The sequence below is a fragment of the Macrotis lagotis genome, chromosome 7 (genome assembly GCF_037893015.1).
Source record: "Macrotis lagotis isolate mMagLag1 chromosome 7, bilby.v1.9.chrom.fasta, whole genome shotgun sequence".
Classification (NCBI taxonomy): domain Eukaryota; kingdom Metazoa; phylum Chordata; class Mammalia; order Peramelemorphia; family Peramelidae; genus Macrotis; species Macrotis lagotis.
In genome coordinates this window covers 167935401-167961441 of record NC_133664.1, presented here as the reverse complement: position 1 = coordinate 167961441, position 26041 = coordinate 167935401, and the positions used below count along the sequence as shown (strand labels likewise).

Here is a 26041-nt window from a genome sequence, read left to right as displayed (position 1 = left end):
ATAGATAGATAGATAGATAAACAGACAGATAGTTGTACAGATGGATTGATAGATAAAACCATACCATGCATAATTCTATTTATCAATTTTTTCTCTGGAGGCAGATAGCAGCTTCCTTCCTAGGTTCTTTGTAGTTAAGAGTATTTATAATACTCAGAGTGACTTATTTGTTCACAGATATTCTCTGAAACATATTGCTATTACTGTATGTAACATTCTCATGGTTCTGTTCATTTTACTCTTCATTATTTCATGCAAGATTTTCCATGGTTTTTTCCCTAAAACCAATCTGCTCATCATTTCTTATAGTACAGTAGTTTTCTAACACAATCACATAAGGATCATTCCCCAGCTGATGGGCATCCTTTCAATTCCCAATGCTTAGCTACCACAAACAAAACTGCCATAAATGTTTTAGTGCATATAGGTTTTTCTTTTTCCTTGATCACTTTAGGAAATAGATCTAATAGTGGCATTGCTGATCAAAGAGTATTTCTGGGTCACAATTTTTTAACTCTTTGGGCATACTTCCAGATGCTTTTCAAAATAAGTGGGTCAATTCACACCAATTCTTTAATCTTATAAATGAAGACAAATTACCCCTAGAGGCAATTTTTTGCCAATGTTCTTGCTGGTAATTAAGCATCAAAATCAGAATCAAATCCAGAATCCCTGACATTAAATTATACATATTTTTTCTCCACTAAAAAAAAATCAAATATTTCAATATGCTACTATTTTTACAAATGCAGAAATTGAAGCACTGCATGAATGAGTGATCCTTCTGTCATCAGATAACAATTCTCAAACCAGGATATGGACAAGGACCTATAAAAACACTTTGGCATCTTTGTTCCGTGTATCTGGTATCAGAACACTTAAGAGGTGGTTCCTCCTTTAGTAATAAATTGAAATTTAATACTTAACTAAAACATCAGTGGAATTAGAAAGAACAAACTATTCCATGCATTGTAATCCTGTTTTAGCTCTTAATTTCTTGATTTAATTTTAATGCCATATTCTAAGTAACTATCCAATTTTGGCTGTTGGATATATAAATAATTTAAGTCATGAGGTACAATCTTGGGCAGAAAATCTCAAATTTCATTTTTTTTCAAAACTCATGCAGAAAAGAGAGATCCACAATTTTACACACAGTTCAGTTACCTTCAAGATTTCCCTTAGATGTGGACTTAGATGAAAATATGAGAAGGGAAGGCAGACAGCTGAGGAGACACAATGAAAGGGGTGGGGGTGGGGGTTGACCACCACATTCAGTAAATGTAATAGAGCGGACAAATGTGTGCAGCTGTATAAGTCCTCAGGAGTCAAAGAACCTGTTCCCAAAGCAGGCTGATTAAAAATTCACAAGTTATGTAAGTTATGTAATATGTTTCTTCAGTTCTTTGGGTTGCTTTTTTTTGTTCATTTGTTTGTTTTATGGCTTGTGAAAATCTTGTGACTATGACAGTAGAAGTAAATTTGAAAATCCTACCAACTAACTATGCTCCAAAAGGCAAATCCCTTAAACTTTCTAAGACTCAGTTTCTACATCTAGAATAGGGGTATCTACCCTTTTACTTCTGTGCCCTATGGAATCTAATGGTCACATACAGAATTCACTACCTATTCATGAATACAATGCAACCCACACCACTAAGGAGCACATCAATGAATGGGGTCTCTTGAATGGACCCTGCCCCTCCAGGGCTTGGCCAGCCCTGTTACAGGTTCAGAATGTGATAACATCTGTAATACTGACTTCCCATAATCATTGAAATTTATGATTGTATATGGTATATGTAGAGCATTTTTACAAATGTTAAAGTACTTTTAAAAAGTCAGCTATGAATATCATCTTTTTTTATTAAACTAGATCATTGATTTCATCAATGTGGGAAGTTACTGGTGAAGCACTTCTGTCATTGTCAATTGATACCTTCTTTCCAATCTCTGGTTAGTACCTTGGAATCACTCCAGTGTATTCTGAGAGGTTAAGTGACTTGGACTCAGGTTTTCCTTCCTCCAAGGTTGTTAGTTCTCTATTTGCTCCATATTACCATTCAAGGAGGACTTACCTCACAGCTTTTCTCTAAAGTTCAAATTAGCTAAAATCTAAAATCTAAAAGTACTCTGTCAGTGTTAGTCATTATTATTATATGTGCCCTCTTCTTGACTGCTGCAACAGATTTTATAGGCTAGACCAGGAAGAAGAGGATCTGAATTCTAATAGTAGTTATACTGAAACTTCATTTGCATTCCTATCTTAACAAGATCATTGCCTTTTTCTTGCTTTGCTAAATACACACACACACACACACACACACACACACAAACACACAGAAACATCTATAATAAAACATTTGGACTTCTTCAGAGGGGCAAAGTCGAAATTACGAAAGGAAAATTATTGTTTTTATTTTTATATTGAATAATGGTTCAAATATGACTTTTTTTCTTGGTAATACTGTGGACCAACTGTCTCCTGGTGATAAATTATATATGTTGGGTCAATTCTTTCTGGTCACTGATGCGTCATTCATTACAATGGAATTACTAAGCGATACCACAGTGATGTTAAAGAGTCAATGCAGCACTAATATGCCTAACTTACCATCTGACATGATCTGATTCAGTTTTTCTACTTTGTGGATGTAAACTGACAAGGAATGCTGTTAAATAAAAAAAAACATGCCTGGAAAGATTCTCAGATATTTTGAACTAAACTTCTAGATCTTACAACATATATATTGATTATAAATGAAATTCTTTTTTTTTTTGCTATCTATAGGAGAATTCTTATAGAACTATGCAAGAAAAGAGGTTCATATGTCTATAAACTATAATTTGTTAAACTTGGCTTACCTTGGTATAGCTTTAGGCTAACACATTTCTTTTTTGTTATGGAAGATTTCAATATCAACTCTCAATGATGAAAAGGAAAAAGACTTCCACATGGAAGAAATTCCATGTGCTTTTTTCAGATTCCATGAAAAGAAATGTGAAAAATGAATAGTGTTTCAATAATGCTTTAAAGTTTATTCATACATTATCTTATCTGAACCTCCCATAATCCTGAGAGTAGAAACTACAGCAGTGATTAGACTCATTCTACAGATTAGAAAGTTGAGGGCCACAGAACTTGAAGTTGACTTGCTTATTTTCACATTAGTAGGAGTCAGAAATGGAATTGGATTTGACCCCATGTCTTTGCCATCTTCAAGACCAGCATACTATCCACTCAAAATCAATTTAAAAAGTAGATAAGGAGAAATAGGGTATCATTCAATAAATTATTAACCAAAGGTCTTTGGGAAAAGCAATGCAGTTGCCTATGGATAGCAATAATATTTTTCTTTGAGTGAGGATGACTAAAATTACTGGTCTTCCTTTTTCCTACATTGAAAAATGAGACTTTTGAGGTAAGTCTTGTTAAATGGCAAATGGAAATAATGGATAAGGAAATATAATTTTAAAGTATGATAAGTACAAAAGTGAGAAATATGCATTTCTAAACACAATAGGAAAATAATGCAGTCATTTTAATATTGTGTCAGTCTTTAGTATTACTTAATTTTTATAGTTTAAAGGATTTTATGATCACCTATTGCTGTAAAAATGTGAGCTAAAATGACATTCATCTTCCTTAAATTCAAAGAATGAAATGGAAACCAAGACAATGAAATGACTTTTCTCTAGGAGGTATAGCCATGAGATCAAAATTACTGACCACTGAGTTTTCAAGCTATATGGATAGCCCACAAAAACCTGCTCCTCCTTCTTTATTCAACATAATCCAGGACTAGGAATTCACATTTATTTTCAAGTAACAATGATGATGACAACATAACTTAAAAATGTTTCTCTGAAAAGTTAAAACTTGGAGATATTGTCATTGAATAATCTTTTGAAGATGTTATATGTGAATATGTAAAAAACAACAATCTATTTTATAAAGTCATATACATATATAATATTGGGAAATGTGGCAAGAAAGAACTTATTATGGTAGCTATATAAGATATTCTTTTAGAAGAAAAATTGAATGTTTTAAATAGTTAAAATTGTAAGCATGTTCATGGTGTTAAGCTAAATTGAATTTTAATAATATTTTCCCAATTATATGTCAAGACAATTTTAGCATTTGTTTCTTACAAGATTTTGAGTTCCAAATTTTTCCTCTCCCCTTCCCTCCCCTCTACCTCAAGTGGTAGTCAATTTAATTTAGATTATACATGTGCTAACATGTACATTATATTTCCACATTAGTCACAGCTAGGAAAGAAGAAACATCAAAAGTTTTAAAAAAACTATGCAAAAGAATAAAAATTGCTTTGAGTCCATCAGTTCATTATCTGAATGTGGATAGCATTTTTTGTGGTGAGTTCATTGTTTTTTCTGGGATGTTTATTTTGCTAAGAAGAGCTGATTCATTCATAGTTCTGTTCATATCACTTAGCATCAGATCACATGTCTTTCCAGGTTTTTCTGAAATCTGACTGTTCATCATTTATTGCAAAATGGTATTACATTATAGTCCTATGCCACAGTCCAGATATTCCCCAACTGATGAGCATCTCCTCAATTTCCAATATTTTGCCAGTACTAAAGTAACTGCTATGAATATATATATATATATATATATATATATATATATATATGTGTGTCCTTTTTTCATTTTTTATGATCTATTTTGGATACAGAATTTGTAGTAACATTGCTAGATCAAAGGGTCTGCATAGTTTTGCTGCTCTTTGGACATAGCTCCAAATTCCTCTCTAGAATGAATGAATCAGTTCATAAATCCACCCATAGTGCATTAGTATACCAATTTTCCCAATATTTATTCCTTTTTTGTCATATTAGCCAATCTGGCATGTTTTACATAATAAAGCAATCAATGTTGTTTTTAAGTTGTATTTATCAAAGCAAAAATGATTTAGAGCACTTTTTTCATATGCCTATAGATGGCTTTGATTTTTTTTTTTATCAGAAGTGTTCATATCCATTGCCCATTTATCAACTGGGGATTTAATTTTAACCTTATAAATTTGACTTAGTTATCTATATTTTTGAGAAATGAGGTCTTTATCAGAGAGATTTGCTGAAAAGATTATTTCATAGAGTCCTGTTTTCCTTCTAATCTTGGTTGCATTGGTTTTGTTTGTGCAAAAGGTTTTTTTTTAAATATAAGCAAAATAATATATTTTACATTTTGTAATGTTTTTTTATCTCTTGTTTGGTCATGAATTCTTCCTTTCCTCATTGATCTGACATGTAGACTATTCTTAGCTTTTTGAATTTGCTTATGGTATCACCCTTTATGTCCAAATCATTTATCTACTTTGATGTTACTTTGGAATGTAGTGTGAGATATGAGTCTATGCCCAATTTTTGTCCTATTGTTCTCTTCCCCAGAAGCTTTTAAAAAATTATTTATTTAAGGCAATGAGGTTAAGTGGCAATTATTAAATATCTGAGGCTGGATTTGAACTCAGATCCTCCTGACTCCAGTGCTCTTTCCACTGTGCCATCTAGCTGCCCCTTCCCAGAAGTTTTTGTAAAATAGTGAGTTCTTATTCCAGAAGTTGTGGTCTTTAGGTTTATCAAACACTAGGTTAATGTGATCATTTACTACTGCCTTGCATTCCTCATCTATTCCACATATCTACCACTATATTTAACCAGTACCAGATAGTTTTGATAATTACTACTTGATAATAGTTTGAAATATTGTATTATTAGACCACATTCATTTTTTTAGGGTTTATGCAAGGCAATGGGGTTAAGTGGCTTGCCCAAGGCCACACAGCTAGGTAGTTATTAAGTGTCTGAGGTCAGATTTGAACTCAGGTACTCCTGACTCAAGGGTCGGTGCTCTGTCCACTGTGCCACCTAGCCACCCCTCCCCTGATATTCTTGACCTAGGTTAATTGGATTAAACTCATTTTTCCTCCTCTGTTACTTTTATTTTTAATCTCTCTAGTTCTTTCTTCCCTGCTATTAACTTCTTATACAATGTTAGAAATATAATTTTTTCTGATAGTCTAACACAAATATTTGTGTTAACACAAAGTCACTAATGCTATTATTTATATCAAATGCATATAAACATACAAAAATCAGCCCCAGGAAACATTGTGGAGAATTGAAGTTTTACCATGGAGTCCGTCTATTCTACTCTTTCTCATCTATCTCCATTTATTTTTTTTTAACATCTCAACTTTCTATGATCAGATTCTCATGGCTGTTCAGAGTTTCTCAATGTAATATTTCTCAGGGACTGCATTCTTAATTAATGTTCTTCCATGTTCTTCCTTCTCTGAAACCTACTCCAGTTAAAATTCACCCTTCCTATATTCCATTCATGTTTACTTTCTAGGAGAATTTAACTACATAATTCTTGTCAATGACTGACAATTATACTGTATTAGTATAGGATAATGGCTTAATATACTACCTCTCCCAGATTGGAGAAGAGCACTATGACTCTAATTATTGCTAATTATTACTTACCTGAACTTGAAAAAAGTGCTTGTACTTTCTGAAGTTGTTTTCTTATATTGAATGGAATAAGTGGATCTTAAGTGTCATAGATGTAGAATTGGAAGTAGCCTAAGTCAAACCCTCTCATTTTTTTTTTTAGGTTTTTGCAAGGCATTGGGGTTAAGTGGTTTGCCCAAGACCACACAGCTAGGTAATTATCAAGTGTCTGAGGCTGGATTTGAACCCAGGTACTCCTGACTCCAGGGCCTGTGCTCTATCCACTATGCCATCTAGCTGCCCCCTCTCATTTTTCAAATGAGAAAACTGAGGACTAGAGAAGTCAACAGACTTGCCCAGGGTCATGGTGGTTTTAATGCCAAAGGATTTAAATATGAGTTCTCTGACTTCAGTGATAATGGTCTTTCTAGTCTATTAAGCCAATCTATGCGCATTTCTTTTAAATTTTAAGAAAAATTAATGAACTTTACCTTCTCTGCTTCCCACCCAATCTTAACTGAAAAGAAAAGAAAAACAAAACTATTTCTATAGTTATATCTGTATCTATATTATTTATATCTGTATCAATAGCTATATGGTTTGTTTTATATGTGTATTTGCTTTTTATTTTAGTTTGTTTGACAATATACATGTATGTATATATTATATATATATTTATATTTAGGATAACAAATAGTCACATGACTGAAAATCAATCGAACAACACAGAAGAACAGAATTCTTAATGTAATTCTTTTTTTTTTTTAGTTTTTGTTTTTGCAAGGCAAATGGGGTTAAGTGTTGATGTAATTCTTAAATGTACCCTACTGTTAATCCTTGGTCATTTTAAATAATATTTAACACTGAAATAAAGCTATGTATTTAATCAGTCATATTTAAAGGGAAATGAACTCCTTAGAACTCAATGACAACAGATTCAGTTTAAGTGTGAAATCATAATTTTCAATAACTATAAAGTTTCATGTGTACTCTACTGGAAATTATTTCTTAATGGACTAAGTTATATACTGCACTTCAAAAGTAATTATGTATTGCAAACTTTTTTTAGCATGAATTTATGAGGCATTTAAGGGGAGATATTGTAATCCTCTTCAATAGCTAATAGAGAATTCTTTCTAGAAAAGAAGCACTTGTTATCACCATGTAACATAAGTTTTTAGGATGTGATTATGTATTTAAGGCATGAAGAATTGGCAATGCTTTCAACACTCCCCAAGGAGTAACTTTGGCCAGTGTGAATTACCAACATGGAAAATGTTCCTGGTTATGATCTATTCATTCCGTTCTTAGGGCAAGCTATCACTGGCTCCCTAACATTAGAAGTTGTGTCATTTCCGACAGCAGAAAGAATTTCTGCTAATATTAACTAGACAACTATATACAGATGTGGCATCTAAGTTGGTTAGGATAGAGCTAACTGAGATTGCTCATGTCTTACCATTCACTACTCAACAGCTGAAAATTTGAAAGCTATCTATGTTATGCAAAGATTTCCTGTTATCCCTATTTATATTAATTCAATTAAATTTTCTTAAAGAGATGGATGAGCTGAGGAAATGTGTTTCGTCAGAATATGGTTGCTAAAATATTCATTGTTGAAGGTGTTTTTCATTCTAATTTAAGAGAAAAAAAATACTGCTTAACAATCTTATTTCCTGACTAAATGGACATGGGTGGAAACAAAGCAATGCTTTATTGAAAATCCCTCTGAGGACATGTCTTTGGGACATCTGCCTCTTGCTGAGGGAGCAACTGGTTTCTTTGGTCTCTGTCAAACAGGTGGTAGATATTCCAGTTTTCTTTCTACTCAATGCTAGGAGTGGGGAATGAAGGTCCTAGAATAAGAATCTTTGAGTAAAAGAGTGGTGAAAGAGAAAAAAGAAATTACTGAATGGTATGTTGCTGCAAAGAGGCCCTGCTTTGAGTTAGGATACAAATTCAGTCTGTCTTTGGTTACTTTCTGTCTAGGTCATTTACTGCATTGGCCTGTGGATATGTGTGTTAATCTGATGGTCAGCCTGATGTTTTTGTTCAGAGCCCTTGATTGCTGCACGCCAGTGTGGTTTTTCCATTGCTGCTGTTTCCCTGCTAATGACATCAATGGTTCATTGCTTCCAACTGTGCTTTCTGATACCCTTGAAGCACTTAATCTGCCTGCCTCCTGTCCACATGCTGTCCTTCAGGACACCAGAAATGGACTGCGTTGACATTCTAGGGATCTTCCAATTCCTTAAGTAACAAGTGAATTCTGGTAATGTAAATATGGTTCCGGGAATTAGAAAAGAAACATGGTTCAAACTTCACTATGGGATTTTTATAAAAAGTTAAAATTAAAACTTAGCCTGGATGACTTTCTTCCTAAAGACAATTGGTAAATGAACATACTCCTGCCCCCAAAATAAGGCAGCCACTGCACATTTGTTTCACTTATTAGAGACACCATAATGTCTCTAAAAACAGAAGCTACAATCAAAAACAGAGCTCCAATCGAAATGGGAGACTTTGGATTTAACTCCCAGTTTTGTCACTTCTGGACTGAATGGATTTGGGCTGTGCTCCTTCACCTTGCTGAAACTCAGTTTCTTCATTTATTAATTGTAGATTAAAAATAACACATACTACTTTGCTCCAGAAGTGTTGGGGAGAAAGCATTTTGTAAAGCCTTAAAATGCACTACCAATGTATTATTATTATTATCATGACATTTAGTACTAGAATTTGTTCACCACATGGCCGTTGTGGTCTATTCCTAATAGAATCAGTTTCTGAGGCATTTGGAACTCTGTCATTTTTGACAGCAACAGGACTTCTGCTAATATTAACTGGATAACTATATACAGACACATGAATGCTGTCACAAATACTATACTGACCAAACTGTGGTTAACTAGGACCCATCATAACTCCTTCTATATTTTAGTCTGGAATGTACTGTTGCCAATAAAACTTTTTTAAAGCTGCATATGATATTAATAGATAGTCATCCATCATAGCTCCTACTGTTTAAGCCTTTAAATTAATATTCTGATCTGGAAACATTTATAGTATTAGGAAAGCTAATTCCCTCTGTCTTCTTCTGAAGATTTCATGTCTATCAGTTTGCATTCCCTGATCATTTGGTATCTATTGTTGTACTTCCTTGTCTGCACCAATATCCATCCTTTCTGCCACTCTTCAAAAATGAATCCCCCTCTCTCTCAAGTTTTTTAGGTTGATATTATATCTCACAAATTATTTTAATTAAGAATGTTAGTTCTTGTGAAATATGATTTTACAATGTTGATTTGTAAGTGGTCAAAAGCAGAAATAGATTGCATTGGTTTGGAGAGGTTCTTGTTGAATGTGAAACACTCTCAAGAGGAAAACCTTGAGACATTTGAAACTTTTGACTAACTTTAAGACAAAAACTTAAGAATTCAGAATTATATAAATGATAAAAGTTTGCATCTTGGATTTCATTGGTATAGGGAACTTCTCAATGAGGTAATTCTTTTCACCTATTAAATTAATAAGCAGTTTCTCTATAACATATTGTCATAGAAAAGTGTATACTGACTGGTCCAGGATCACATAGTTGGTATGTGTCAGAGGCAGGACTTGAAACCAGATTTTTGAGACCAGTTCTAAATGCTAAAGTGAGAGCAAGCAAAGGAAAATTTTAAAAGAGGAAGTAAAGTAGGAAGATAGGGAGAAATGGAGGAAAAAAAGATTACTGGGAATTTTTTTTAGTGTAGAGAGATATTTGTCTCTTGAAGCAGGAGAGAAATACTAGATTTTAGTTTTCCAAGAATTATAGGCCAGTGATTTCATGTATGTAAAGTTTAAGCATATTAAGTTCTGGGAATGAGTAAATTACAACCTGTGTATTTGCATGTGACAAATTAAATGACTCCACTTTTCACTCTAACTTTTTTCCCTATATTTCTCAAGGATTTGATATTTCATATACTACTTCACATACTCTGTTATATTTTATTTTTACTACCATAACTTTAACAGAAAGTAGTGTCTTCAAGAATTTTCACTGATGAGTTACTTAGTATACCTTTGATTGGACTTAGAGTTGTTTCTTTAATAATTTATCTTCTCCTTGGTGCTCTTATGCCCAAGGTAACTTACTTCCCAAGATGTCTACTTCACATTGTTTTTCTTGGATGATTAGAATAGAGAGCCCATTCACAGTTGTTTGCTTCCCTTGAGTGAGGATGGAATGGTTCCAGTTGTGTAAATAGCTCTTGGTGATCTTCCAGCTTTCTTTTCACTGCCCCATGGAGATGCAGTTGATTAAGCAAGGCGTGATACAGGCAGGTGCTGCACACAATTCCCCTTCACAGTTCCATCAGTATCCCAGAGCATTGAGGTGTATGTATGACACTAGGTCTTATCCTTTCACGTATATAAATGGCTAATCATGGACAGTCACATGATAAATATATAGGTTATCAGTAGAATAAAGCCAGTCAATAAGGTTGTGCTTGTATATGCATTTGTATGTATATTTTTGTATTGTGTGTAGGTGTAGCCAACACCACATCTTCTGAGAGCAAAATTTAATTCAATAACTCCCTTTATGCATTTCTATCTCCAGAAAAGAGTTCTTGAAGATGCCTGGTAAAACAAAGCAAATGGTGATATGCAATAAATGTGACCAACTAAGCTCTTTCTGCTTGAAATATATCAACTAGAATGAATTGTAAATAGCTATTGAAGCATGAGCAAGAAGAAGAAAGGAATTCCTTGACAAAAAAGAAGAGTCTCCTACCCATCCTGATCATGCATGCTTTCATAAGTTTTGTGAAGGGAAATTTGTTCGGTCTCTAAAGAAATTTGAACACACTATGTTGACTGAAAGTTGGAAAAAGAGATGTTTGCCTCACTTATATTCTGGTAACTTTTGGTCTGTCATGATACATAATACTCCTATTCATATTTATATGAATAAAAGTCTTAAAATTTTACAAAATGCTTTATAGTCATTCTTTCATTTGATCATCACAACCTTGTGATATAGATAATTCAGGTATCATTTTGCACATTTTGCCAATGAGGAAACAAATGATCAGAAAGGTATCTGAACTCTTCTTCTAACTGTATACAGATTCTAAACCCCACAATAGAGACTTGAAAGCAAATCTTTCTTGACTTCAAACTCAGTACTCTTGCATATTATAATGCCTCAATTTTAATTTGATATATATTTTGAGAAAATAATATGATTTTATGTTACAAATAGGATTTTAATTGTTTTCTATTCATGCAGATGTCATAATCCCATAAAAAGTTGATATAGTTGATGACATAGCTTTCATGAAATAAAAAGTATTCTTAGATTGAGAAGAATTCAACTTTGAACTATAATGGTAGAAATGGAATAAAACAAAGGAGTACAATTCATAAATAATCCTGAACCTCATTTTGCCTATTAGTTTCACTACCTTTCTTCCCTCTATATATTCTATTCAAAATATTTCTTTTTATCATAACTTCTGACAGTATCCCAACTTTCTTAGGGACCTGCATGATCAGCCATCCTTGGCAATACCATAAATTAACAACTGACACTCTGTTACCTTTCAGCTATTTGGAATGGGGGGGTGGAGAAAAAGAGTAATATGTCATTATTCCACTCTTTCCTTCTTGGCTCCAAGTAGAAAAGGCAGCCCCAATATGTCATGTGGAGGAGATTGAAGTGGCAGTTTTCTATTATGACTAGTCCCCTTGATTCAAAACTGATTATTTCCCTGGAAAAGATGAAGATATTCCCAATGATCTAGTTGAATTTGGAATGCAGAAGATAAGATAATGCCTCTAACCTTCAAAGGGAGGAGTGGAGGAATAGACATGAAGGAACATGAGAAGGATATGACTTTACTGGAATAGAAATAGCAGATGGAGCTAAGAATTTGAGATTTTTCTTCCTTGATATTTCTTTTTTTTCTTCTAATTGAGTAGATAAATGGAGGCTTGATGCTTTATTGTGTTTCTGTAAATCCTGTCTGGCTCATTTATAATTATAAATTCTCTGTCTCTTTATCTCTCTTTTTTGACTCTACTTTCATATTATCTTTCACATCACTCCCCTTCTCTCCATTTCTATTACAACAAACCTAGTCTAATCTTTTTTCCCCTCTCATTAGCACTAAAGCTATAACCTTTCTTAGATAACCTTCTACTATCTTTCTGGTGCAATTCATCTTCCTCATACATATCAAATGGATGTTCTCAAAACTCATGGCTGTCCATGTCACTCCACTACTCAATATATTTCAGTTGCCCCCTATTTTCTCTAATATACAATAGAAATTTTATTTGACATTGAATTTCTTGCTGATGAAATGTGAGTTGCCAAGGGAACAATGAATGGGGAGGGTGAAGCAGTTCCTTATAAGGATGAACTAAATGTGGATGACAGAGTTAGAAGTAGTATAAGGAGGAGAAAATTTTTGCTTAGGACTCTAATTTTTTCATAGTGTTTAGAAGAGAATGAAGTGGAGCTTCAGTAATATATAGAGCCCTTGATTGCAACTACAAACTTCAGTCATGGAGTCAGTTATTATTCAAGTACAAATGAAAATATGACAATTGCCATTATGTGAGAAGGCTTTCTAGGAAAAAAGTCCTCTCAAAGAGAAATCAGGAATCTGAAGCAATGGGCACAAATAGAAATAGCAAATAGTTATATGCTGGTAAAATAAAGTGGTAAGATCATTACCATAATATTATTAAAATGTGTGGAGAATATATTTCATTTTTTATTTATTCACTAATATGTTTTCATCCGTTCTGCAGTAGATGGCAAAGATTCTTCTTATAGGTTTTATGTTGAAATTAAAATTTAAAACTTTCCCCTTGCTTGTTTTTGGATAACTCAGGGTTCTATCTGCATTATTCATAAGGGCAAAAAATTGGCACACTGAAAATGATACTGCCTTTCTTAAAAAACTTAAAGATAGGTTTCTGTTTTGTTTTTTTTAAGAACAAATCTTTATTTTGGCTGTTGTCAAGAATATATTTTGATGAAAGCACACTTCTACAAATTCATTTTCCAGAACCTGAAAAAGTCTTTTTTCCCTCTAATTTTATAATACGAAAGGCTTTAGTTCCTTTTATAATCTGGTTTCTTCTTATCTCTTGGTAATAAAGAAAAAAGTTGTGTACTGAATTGCCCTTTGTAAGGTTTATAAAACCAATAATTTTTTTTTCAATTTCACACTTGAGTTAGTGACACACATCTGTAATGAAAGGTTTATTAATTGCACTAATGTGAACTGTTTTTGCTGCTCCAAGTTTTTGCAAATTTTTTTTTTATCTAGGAGTTATATAGTAGAAGCTAAACTCAGAGTTGGCTTCCTTGCTCCCTAGGAGGGGACTGATTTCTGTGTTTTCTAAAGGGATAGGCATGAGCCATTCATTTCTTCTTTTTCTTTAACTTGTCCTTAGCACTTTTAGGTTCTATGCTCTCTATAGGAACCTAGATGTATTTAATTGGAATCAAACTATTTTTCCCCTTTATATAAAATGAAAACATAGCCATATCTTTTTCATGCCCCACAATGAAATAAGATGAATTTAATCACCTTGCATTCATGCCACCAGAATGTGGAATAAACAGGACCAAAGAACAAAGGAGAATGGCAAAACTGTTCTCCTAGTTTCCAAGGTGCCCTGGGGCAGGAGTAGATGGAGAAACATTGTATAAAGGGCAAAGAAAAAATAGCTGTGCTGTTTAAACTTGCTCAGAGTAAATTTTTTTCAAATATTCATTGTGAAGTCCCTGATTTTCTGTGTGACATAAATGTCCAAGGTTCTATATTAGATTTGCTTTTTCCCTTTTTTTTTTCTTCCTTTTATAGAGCTACAGGCTTTATTTCCAGGAGCCCTTTTGTTCAGACTCTGGGACACACTAACTTATTTTTTTCTTTTGAATTTATAAAGGAAAACAAGATTGAAGGGCAGACAAAGGGTTGTTTTTGTTTTATCAGTACTAATTTCCTGTCATTTGAATCAGTGAATATATAAGTTTGGGGAACCAAATTATTTCCTGATTATAAATAAATAATTTTTTGTTTTTTGTCTAATTGAATGAGAAGTCATCTCTTTTTTTCCAAGTAGGCTTATTCAGATGGCAAAAACAAAACAAAACAAAACAAAAAAACAACCTTAGCCCTCTAGTAGCAATAATCTGAACTTGTAAAGTATTTTGGCATTTAATATGGTCAGCTTAGTACACATATGAAAATAATGTCAATGGGGAATATTATCAAGAACGAAACATATAATTTGTGACAGGGGATCTGCTTTATCATCATCAATTACTTGTGGCAGTGTGTCAGTGGCATTTGATTTGGACTCTCCAGTTTGGTAGATTTGACTACCAAACTAAAAGAAATGTTGAGGTGCCCTATAGTCAGTTGAATGCAATTATCCAGTAAAGTCAATCAACATGTAGAGGGGTAAGCACTTCAGTCATGTCCATGTCCCAGTTTATTACACTAGAGACTTCAGGGAATTTTCCCTTGGGTGAGAATTGAGACTGTCTTTCTTGACTGAGATGCTATCTTGCCACTAGTCAGAGTACTCATTTACTGGAGTCACCTAGTATTTTATCTTCTGTAATTTTTCTATCGCCATCTACTTGGATGAAAGAATTTATATATTATTCATTATGCATGTTCATTGTGGAATGATATTTGGTAGAAAAAGAGGTAAGCCTTCCTTAAGTATATCTTTGGGGGATTGCTTCCTTGTTAAGGGATCATGATAAAAAACAAAACTTGAATCTAAAATTATCTCTTTTAGATTAATAATATATAAGGAAGCAGATGGTTTTAATGCTAACTTAGTACCCATTCCGTAAAATGAACAGAAGCTAGATTTGTTTTCCCTTCTGATAGGAATCAAAGTATCTACTGGAAAAAGATTGGGCAGACAATTATAAAACTTTTTTTACTTCCCTATCAACTATGAACATATAGCTCTGATCTTTATTAATTTTCATTCAGTTTGCTGCAAGATTCTATCTTACATTGCTCTTTGTGCATACTTTTAGGTGAATCTTCTTTCAAAGTTGTATTTCCAAACCCCTGTTATGTAGCATATCTTAAACTTTTTATGTTCTATCCCTCTTCAACTTTTATGATGGTTCTATGAATTCATTAAGTCATTCAAGAGATATTTATTGAATGTACTTTGTGTAAGATACTTTGAAAAAAATTTTGCCATAAAGAATTTATGATCTTATGGAGGAGGTAGACAGACATGTGGTGACAATTGTAATAAAAAGTATAATGCAAATGTGATATGAGAAGTATGAATAAAATATGGTGGGAATTCAGAGTAGAGAAAGTTTAGGGTAGAACAACCACAGTGAAAAACCACTGGGATTGGAATCAGGAGTTATGTGAATAGTTGAGATTAGAACCCGAGGAATACAAGCATTTGAGAATTAAATGAGGAAGCAGGAAGATTAAAGAAAACAATGAAGCTAGAGGGGCTGGGGGAGATGGGAATGAAACTGGAATTTCAAAGCATTTCAGTCTGCAGAATATTTTGTGTATATGGCATAATTTGAGACCCCTCGCTACCCAATGAGGTAAATACTGTAACTATTATAAATCTCATTTAATAAATTGGGAAACTGAAGTGTGGCTAGGTGGCGCAGTCGGGTAGCTAGGTGACCCAGTAGATAGAGCACTGGCCCTGGAGTCAGGAGTAGCTGAGTTCAAATCCGGCCTCAGACACTTAATAATTACCTAGCTGTGTGGCCTTGGGCAAGCCACTTAACCCCATTTGCCTTGCAAATACCTAAAAAAAAAAATAAAAATTAAAAAAATAAATTGGGAAACTGAGACTCAAAGAGTTAAGGGACTTGTTCATGGTCATGCAGTCAGTATCAGGGTTGGGATTAGAAAGTCTTTCTAGTTTCAGTTCCATCCTTCTATAAACTATACTTTATTGTTTATTCTCTCTTTTTTTATCCTTCTAATCTTCCTTCTTATTCTCCTCTTCATCATCATCCTTAAAATAGGAAACAAAAATAGGAAACAATTTAAAGGATGGGGGTAATTAATTGTTTCAAAAGTAGGAGACTGTTAGGGAAGATCAAGACCCAGAAAAGAATCAGTGTATTCACCAGAAAGTTAGGGGACTGAGAAGTGGACAATGAGGAATTGGAGGCAGCAAATGTGACTCTACTTTCTTTTCTTTCTTTCTTTTTTTTAATTTTATTTAAGGCAATGGGGTTAAGTGACTTGCCCAAGGTCAGTTAGGCAATTATTAAATATCTGAAGTCTGATTTGAACTCAGGTTCAAATGACTCCAGGGCCAGTGCGCTATCCACTGCCCCCTAACTACCTTGACTCTACTTTCAATAATTTTGGAAGTGGAAAAAAAAAGAAAAGTTATTAGCTTAAGGGTGTGGTAGAAAAAACAAAAAGTTCAATTTCTGTGTTATCTGTTTTTAATTGTTTTCTTTCTCTGTCTATATCTTTATCTCTCTCTCTGCTTCCCTCTCTGTCTCTATATTATGTCCCCTCCCCTTATTCCCATTCTTTCTTTTAGGATTAGAGAAATGTTCATGTTTGCTGGCTCTTAGGAAGGTGCTAATATACATATATATGTAGAATACTACAATATCCTAGTTATTTATTTCTGTACATAATTGGATCAGGCTCGTAGAACTGTAATAATCAAACCAAAGCTAAAAATTTTGATCAGTTCAATATGCTATAGTTGGTCTTAAAATTGTGTAGAGCTTTGGAATCTCTGCAGTCCATTTTGGTTACCTACTCACTACTCCATTCAGATAGAATGAGGCCCTAAATATGTAGAACTGGTTGAAGCACATAGGCACTTTAATAAAAGTTATGAGTATTTTAATAAAAGAATAAAAATATTTAAAAAGGCATTTTCTCAACTATATTCTTTGTTTTTGTGTTACTTTAGAGTGTATATTATTTGCTGATGTACTATTTTTGTTTGTAAGATCTACTATCTAAATTGTTCTTAGATAATTAAAATACAGTTCTTGAATATTATATTAAATTTTCTTCTTAGGTAATTTGTTTTACAACTTTATTTTTAAAATTTCAGAAAAATAACCTAATGAAAAAAGTTTTAAAAGATTTAAAAGCATGGGTAGAAACATGAACTACAAAAAAGAGGAGGGAAAGATACATTCTTCCAGAAGAAAGAAAAAGGGAGTCTTTTATGAATACTTCTGACTTGTTTAAGCATAATCAAAAAAAGTAATATTGTGTGTTATGTGTGAAGGAAGTGAGTTAAAGGATGGAGTTGTATTCTTTGCCTCTGAGGGTTTTTGTCACTTTAGAAAAAATGTCTGCACATATAATCATTTCCATTAGACTCTAATTTCCCAATTAGCCTTCTGGAAATGTGATGTCAGCTCAGAGATTTTTACATTTTCAGTTAGTAATTTTAACTGACATTCTATACAAGATCCACAAAAATAAATGAGTGACTTAAAAAACCCTTCTTTGAAGGCCACCAAAGCTGGAGTCCATGAATAACATAGCCCCAATTGAAGTAAATAATTCTTTGTTCAGATTTGTAGTTTCTTCTGGAGTTCATGGTTGTTTTATGTTTCTGGTTTATATATGTCTGCAGTTGTCATTAGAAATAGTGAAATACAAGGTTAAAATATCCAGAAGTGATGAGAACTGTAGCTAGAGTGGAATCATGATATCTTTAGGAACCTGTCAAAATTCAAATGGTAAAAGCAGAATTTCTGCCTGGTGAACTTCACTGCATAGTTCCATGCCTATCACAGCAAATCAAAGTCCTAGTAAAATGTTTACATTAACTTTTCATTGCGATCAAATTCTGTACTACCCTCTAAAACTTTATATTAAACTTGGAAATGTATAAAATTTCACATTACACATCAGATCTTTCCACATAAATGAAAATATTAACTGAGTAGATGGGGGAAAGCATTTATTTCTTTGATACTATTTTTTCTTTTCTTTCTTCCTGTTTTTTGAGCTGATACTTTCTTTTTGCCTGTGGTCAAACTTAGTAAGAAATCTGTCAAATATCACACTTAAAATTAGGTCTGACAAGTATACTTTCTACAGGAAGACCTCTTCATCCATTAGTAAAAGCTCCCTATAATCATATCTAATATGACAGAGCCTTCATTTAGTTTTGTGGTTCTCTTATTATGATGATAAATAGTGCTTTGTTGGAGAAATGTTAACTGAGGGCTACTGGAATGAGATTTTTTTTAACAGAAATCTAAAAAAAGTTTTCATTTCCATTGTATAATTCTGCAATTAACTGTTTGTGGTCTATGTTCTTTGTTGGAAAATAGTTCAAAAATCCTATATAGGCATGCTCTCAATCACCTGGGTATACAAACTACATACCATCCTTGACCCTTCCCACATCCATTCCACATATCCTGTCAGTTGCCAACTTGTCATTTCTTTCCCTACAATTGATTCATTCAACCACCATCCTAATTCAGGCCCTCATCATCTTTCTTGTCTGAATTATCACATTAGTTTCCAATACTGAACTTCCTGACTTAATTCTCTTGCCGTTTTTGCATACAGTTAACAAAGTTATTTTCCTAAAGTTCAGTCATAACCATATCATCTCACTATTCAATAAATTCCAATGACTCCCATCTTACTTTTACGGTAAAATGTAAGTTTCTGTATTTCTTTAAAAGCTCTTCATAAAACAATATCCTTTCCTTTCTTTTTAAGCATTCCCTACCACATACTCTATAGATCAACCACACTGGTATATATATATATATATATATATATATATATATATATATATATATATATATATATGTATATATATATATATATACATATATATATATATGTATATATATATATATATATATATATGTATATGCCATTCATTTTCCAAATCTATTCTTTCTCATTTACTGTGTTTTCAAAAAGTAGTGGTCCTCTTCTTTCTAGTTGACTTCTTCCAACTAAAGGCTTTTCAAAAAGATTAGAGAGTAAAGTACACAACAAGGTATGGGAAGAGGTCTTGGGTATTCCCCATCCAAGACCAATATTTGGCCTCTTTAGGTTGACATTTGTGAGTGTGGATGCTGCATTAGGATGCTTTGTGAATATTATGTAGAAACTGTATTAAATTTGAACTCTCTCCACAGATATAGTTTGCAGAGAATGTGCCTCTGAACATTTGGAGGAAATTCTGAATTTTTAAGTCTTATAAGAAAATATACCTTTGTAAAGTCTTTCAAGCATTTTTCAATTATATCTAACTCTTCGTGAACCCTCCCTACCCCCGACTTTTTTTTCTCTTGGAAAAGATACTGAAATGCTTTGCCATTTTTCTTCTCTAACTCTAAGTTTAAAAGGGATGAGTGGCTTTTAAACTAGTGAAAGTGAGTGTTTCTGACTCCAGGCCTGTTGCTCTATCCACTGTGCCATCTATAAAAGCTAGTTGAGGATAATCAAATGGAGTTGATGTACTATTCACTGTTGAATAAACTTCTGGGAATAGTATTGGAATAAAATTTTAAGCCAATAGAATTAGGAAAAGATATCTCAATTCCTCAGAAATACCCCCCCCAATAATTTTGAGGGAAATTAGGGAAATGAATTTAGAGAGTGTTTACTACATTATTATTTAGTCTAGCTATCTCATATTGTGAATGAGAAAAATTAAAGTCTACCAAAGGAAAATTACTTGCTTCAGGCTATATAACAAAACTGGAAGTAGTACCTATGTCTTTTGACTCTAATCTATTATTCTTTTCCATTGTAACATCCTCTGGTCCCATGCAATTGCTGCATTTGAACTACTCTTTTCATTTAGAAGTAGAATCACTCAAACTGATATAAAGTAATTTTTTCTTTGACTTTCATTATAGAACTGAAATTGTATGTTATTTGTGAGATAAATGCAGAAATGTGTACTTGAATGTGTAGAGTAAAGAAAGTCACATCTTGGATTCCATCACATTCATCTCATTTCCATTTTCTTATTTTGAATTATGTCTCATTCTCCCCTGTCTATCACTGTGGGTCTGGGAGGATTACCCAGTTCTAACTAGGGTAACTCAACATTTTTTTTGGAGGGTTATCCCAGCTTGGCCTCCTTTACTCTGGTGGCTACTTCCAGAATATCTGGGTTTTCTTCTTGGCATAAATTTTCCACATGATTAACTCAATTTTCTATGTTACTTTGCATCTTAGAGACCAAGGGTGGAGTTCTCATGGCAAACTCTTAGATTAAACAAGCAATTTTTATAGACTATTACTTAGAATTTTCCAGCTCTGGATCAAATAAAACTCCACCTACTACCACGTGTTGAACTCCACCTATTTATTCTTCATTTAACACTCCTTTATATTGCTGTTATAGATTCCCTTTTAAAATATGGACCACCATTTCCAGCCAGCATACCTGTTCACTTTTTTTAAGTTGCTTATCTCAAATCTTCCATCTGCATCTTGATGGGAGGACTTAGCCTGAAGTGAAAGCAAATCACTAATTATTGTATTTCAACAAAGGTTAATGGGTACTTGCTTTAACATGAGCAAGGTTATAATTATTCGTTTGCTCCTGAGGCCATATGTGAAAGGAGAAAAGAAGGATGTATTTAGGGTAGTCTTCAGGTAGACAGCAAAGAATGAAAAATTGGTGGTTAGGAAGCTGGTCATCTACACTGAAGAACAATCCGCTAACTAAGCATAAAAACAGATGTCTTTAACTTCAGTTGGTAATTAGGAAGTAACAATTATCTTTTTAGGGTTTTTTTTTTGTTCTCTCCACCAAGACAAATAGTATAATACTCTCTTTCTCCTTTTCCACAATATTACATCTGCTTCTAATTTAGGTAATGTCTCAGGTCAAAAAGATAACGATTCATAATATTTAGATAGCATCTATATAATGTTCTGAATTTTGCAAAGTTCCTTACATACATATTTTATCTTATTACATTCTCACTACAGCCTTGTGAGTTAGATGATATTACTGTCCACATTTTATAGATGAGGAAATTGAGGCAGACAGAGGTTAAATGACTTGATCAGGATTGCCTAGCTAGTAATATGTGAGACAGGGTTTCAATCAATTCTTGCTGATACCAGATCCAATGTTCTATCATCCACTGTGCCATTTGGATACCTCTTGATGTGCATCAGATGCCCATTTTATTAGGGGTGTTATAAAAATGAGTGTACCATTGAAAAACAGCATAAACAACATAATAATACGGTGTTAAAATGATCATAAAGTAAAAACAATACATTAGGATAGAATTTAGAATGAAGAAATGGTTTTCCAATGTCAGATAGCATTTTAATTCAATTTTTTGTCTATCTGGGATTTAATAGTAGTAATTGCTGCAGTAATAATAGTGATGTGATTTTTATCAACATGGGGATTCCTCATGAAGCAAATCCTTCACTGATGAAATTGAGTAAATCTATTGTCCTAAAAACATGCCTAGGACACTAAGAAAATAAGTGACTGAGAGAATAAGTTACTGCATTTCAGAAGCAAGATTTGAACCCAGTTATTTAACCCTCTAAGGGTTTTGTTTATGGAACAAAATCTGTTTAATATCTCTGGAGTTGGTGGGGGATAAAATCATTACCTTTGGAGATATTTTTCTGTTACTTCTATTCGACAATAAATGTGGGACCATTTAGCTAACAGAATACTAAATTTGGAATCAGTAGAAATGGAATCCAGTTCTAGCATTTTTACATAGAGATCTGTATGATTCTAGGCTAATCAATGTTTCTTTGGTTTCAGTTTCTTTATCTGTAAAATGAGTGACTTGCCTAGTTTTGATGATCTCTATAGCTTAAATTAAGATAAATCTCATGATCTTATGAACATCATGCACGACTCCCAATTCCTTATCCCTTGGCCTCTTCTCTTTTTCCCTAGCTCCACTTGAAGTATCTCCACCGGACATTTCCACTTGAGTATTTTACGGCCAAATTGATTTGTTTCTCTTTGTCCTTAAATTAGCTGGACCTCATTACTTCTCCATATTAATGCTTTCCTTTTCTGGGGCTTGCCTATTCAGTACCACTTTTTATTCTCCTTTCTTTAACCCCTATATATATAATCTGTGATCAAGTTAAAAAAAAGTTTTTTCTTTAAAAATCTCAAATATAGTCCTTTCTTTCCACTGTCCCACTATCATTGCTTTAGCATGAATCTTCATTACTTAATGAAGGGATAACTGGAGATAGTTTTTAACTGACCTTCCTCTCTCTGGCTTCTGCAAGCCTTCCTCTGATTTACTGCCTATATTGGCAGTAAATCCTATATTGGGTGGAGGCAAGTAAGTGTTGAAGAAGTGGTCAGGAAGAACTTAATCTCTCAAAAAAAAGGTGATAATTTTGTCTCTTTAAAATTTTTTTTGGCAATTAAATTTGAATTTCTTTAGTCTAATTTATAAAACTAGTTCCTTTTATAGAAGATTATATGACAAATGTTACCTTAAAAACATAAAATTCCAAGGTATATAATATGATATGCTTTATAACTGCTAGATTCTAAAACCACATTTTTTTTTAAATTTTGGTATGCCCAAGAAAAAAATAAAAAATGTTAAATTCTCATTACCTACAAAATAAACTTTTCATATTTTTTATCTCAACCCATCAACATTTTAATATCTGATGAAATACTAGTACATGTCACTTTCAAAGAGTGAGATATATTCCAATTTTTATTTTCACCTTGTTAAAGATCAAAATTATGATTCTGATATGATCACTTTTTTCTGGATAATTTTCTGACTACTCAAAGGCAGTGGGAGTTGTAATGCTTATCTCAGACTGTCATGTGATTATCTCAGAAATAAATCACATTTCTTTAGGACTTTAAGGTTTATTGTCCTTTCCCTCTGGCAACATTCTGAGGTAGTATTGTTATTATGCTCATTTATGAAAGGAAAAACCAGAGACAGTACAATTTCAAATGTCATATACCCAAAGAGTATTATTAGAACTTGAATCCAGGTCTTTGGACTCTGAGGAAATAACATGAGCTAATACATATTAGACACATATAAATCTTAAAGCACTATGTAAATTTTCATTATTCATATACCATGTTGTTTAAAGAGTAGCATCATATCCAAATAAGTGTATGTGTGTTTGCATGCATGTGACAATGTGTGACTGCTTTAGTAAGTGTATAGAATGTCTATAAAGTGTTTGCTATAAACTTTGTCTCACATTTTCATTGAATCTAGAGATTCTCCCACCACAAGAAAGGGGAATCAAGAAGTGCGAAAAGTGAATGAGAGAGAAATAAAGAACTATGAGTCAGTAGAAGGCTTGCAGCATTTCAGGTCAGAAATGAAGGACTTTTGAATTTTATCACACAAATTGTCAACCTGAGAGTCAGTTTAGAAGATCCCCTTCTGTTTTCCCACTCAGTCAACATGCTTTTTTGTACTTGTTATTGCTGTTTTTTTGTTTTCCTGGATTTTCTAATTTATTCTTGCTTGGTTCAGATTGAGAAAGAAATGTCTAGGATGATAAAATACCTGATTGGAAAATCTAGTCTATCAAATGACTTCTTTTTAATCAAGAAACCAAGCAATTCCTTTTCTTCCAACAAAGACTTTATTTAGTTATTTGTTTTGGGCCCAACTGTAGTGTCACCTTGTACTTATTCATATAGTATTTAATTTTGCTCAGGGCTAAATATGTAAAGTGTAGGCTGAAAATTAGTGTAGGGTGTGGACTAACTCTGATCCAAACTCTTAACAACTGCTGGCTCATCCCTTTTGGAACTATGGGCTTGGGGGTGTAAAAGTCAGGCAAATGAGTTGAATGTTTTGTGACTGTGTGTGCGCGCACATGCTTGTGAGGCACATGCACACCTGTGGTCTACTATGTTCCATATTAATATATCTGAATATTTAAGGTAGCTATTTCATTCCTTATGAAACACAGATTTAAAATAGTTAAATCAAAGCTTTTATATTTTAATTTATGGGAGGGTGAGAACAACAGAGCTGAAAATTTAACAAGAAAGGTGGCAGTGAAGTGTAGAGAAAAATCAGTCAAATAATGCATATCTAAATGATACTAAAGTTATCCATGTAAATTTTAGTGATTTTAAGACATTTCTTTAGCACTCGCTTTTTGTATTCTGGCTTCTGATTTCATCTTTCAACAGAAACTGCTCATTCCAAAAGGTACAGATGATCTCTTCCCAGATTTACAAATAATATGAGACTGAAACTAAGGAAAGAGATTAAGGCTGGAAATATCGATACAGAAATTATCTGCATAGAGAGTAGATAATTGATCACTTTTTATGTTGAAATTATATTTATTTTTTTAATTAACAAGATTTCATTTTCTCTCCTAACTTTTCTACAACCTGAAAACAAACAAACAAAAAACTCTTTTTACTCTTATGCATGGTCAAGCAAAACAAGTTCTTGTGTTAGGCAATTCTAAAAATGTATGCCTCATTCCACTTCTATTTTAAAAGACGGATAATGTGGGTCATCAGAGATTTTAAATATTTCAAAGATGTTTGCTTTACGATGTCCTTGTTCAAATCTGCTCACTTTGTATCACTTTATGTAAATCTAGGTTTCTTCTAACCTTTTCATCATTTGTTAGGTACCTAAAGTTTTCCATTGCTTTCATTTATCATAATTTGTTCCACCATTTCCCTATATGTGCATACCATCTTTGTTATTAATTCTTTGACATCACAAGAGCCAAAGGAAAGAAAAAATAAAAAGCATTTACATTGTGCCTATTATGTGTCAGATATTGTGTATTTTTTATAAATTCTATTTCATTTACTCCTTACAATACCCCAGCAAGATAGCTGGAATTTATTATAGGTATTACAGTTGAAGAAATCTAGGTAATAAGAGATTAATTGACTTGCCCATGTCATATATCTAGTTGGTTTGAACTCAGATTTTCCTGATTCTAGGCTCAACACTTCATCCACTCATACACCAGCTGATTCAAAAAAAAGTTACTATAAATATTTTTGTACATATAGTTTCTTTGTTCTCTTTAGGGTAGAGATCTAGTAGTTGTATGACTGGGTCAAAATCCATGATCTTTTAATTGTCAAATCTCAAATTGCCTTTTTACAGGCTTCATCCTCTGACTTCTCTGTAAACTTTGACATTATTGATCAATGTCTTCTGGATATTCTCTTCTCTCTTGATTTTCATGTGACTGTTCTGGTTTTCCTTCTACCTGTCGAATTACTTACTCCTTTATGGTTGTTTTTTGGAATTTTTATCCAAATTCCAACCACTAATAATAGATATCCCCCAAGGGTCTGTCCTGACTCTATATTATCTCACCTGGTTGTCTCATCAGCTCCCATGGGTTCAGATATGATCTCTACACAGATAATTTCCAGATCCATATATTCAGCCCTCATCTCTTTCCTGAGCTCTATTAGTACATCATATACTTACTGCTTTTTAAATATCATGAATTGAAATCTCCTATGCAACTTAAACTCAATAAATCTGAAACTAAACGTTTCTGTCTTT

At 33.1% G+C, this 26041-nt stretch overlaps 1 long non-coding RNA gene across 2 annotated transcripts in view; it reads right to left on the bottom strand.

The window, feature by feature from the left end:
* Positions 1-7528: 7528 nt before the first annotated feature.
* LOC141493139 (uncharacterized) overlaps positions 7529-26041 on the bottom strand; it is a 41088-nt gene continuing 22575 nt past the window's right edge. Inside the window, exons 4-5 of one of the 2 annotated variants that reach the window (XR_012470126.1) lie at positions 20929-20993; positions 7529-11112 (exon numbers count right to left, since the gene is read on the bottom strand). This is a non-coding gene — a long non-coding RNA (uncharacterized LOC141493139). Of the gene's footprint in view, positions 11113-20928; positions 20994-23152; positions 24747-26041 lie in introns of those variants that run through there. The other variant, XR_012470125.1, reaches the window with a different exon arrangement.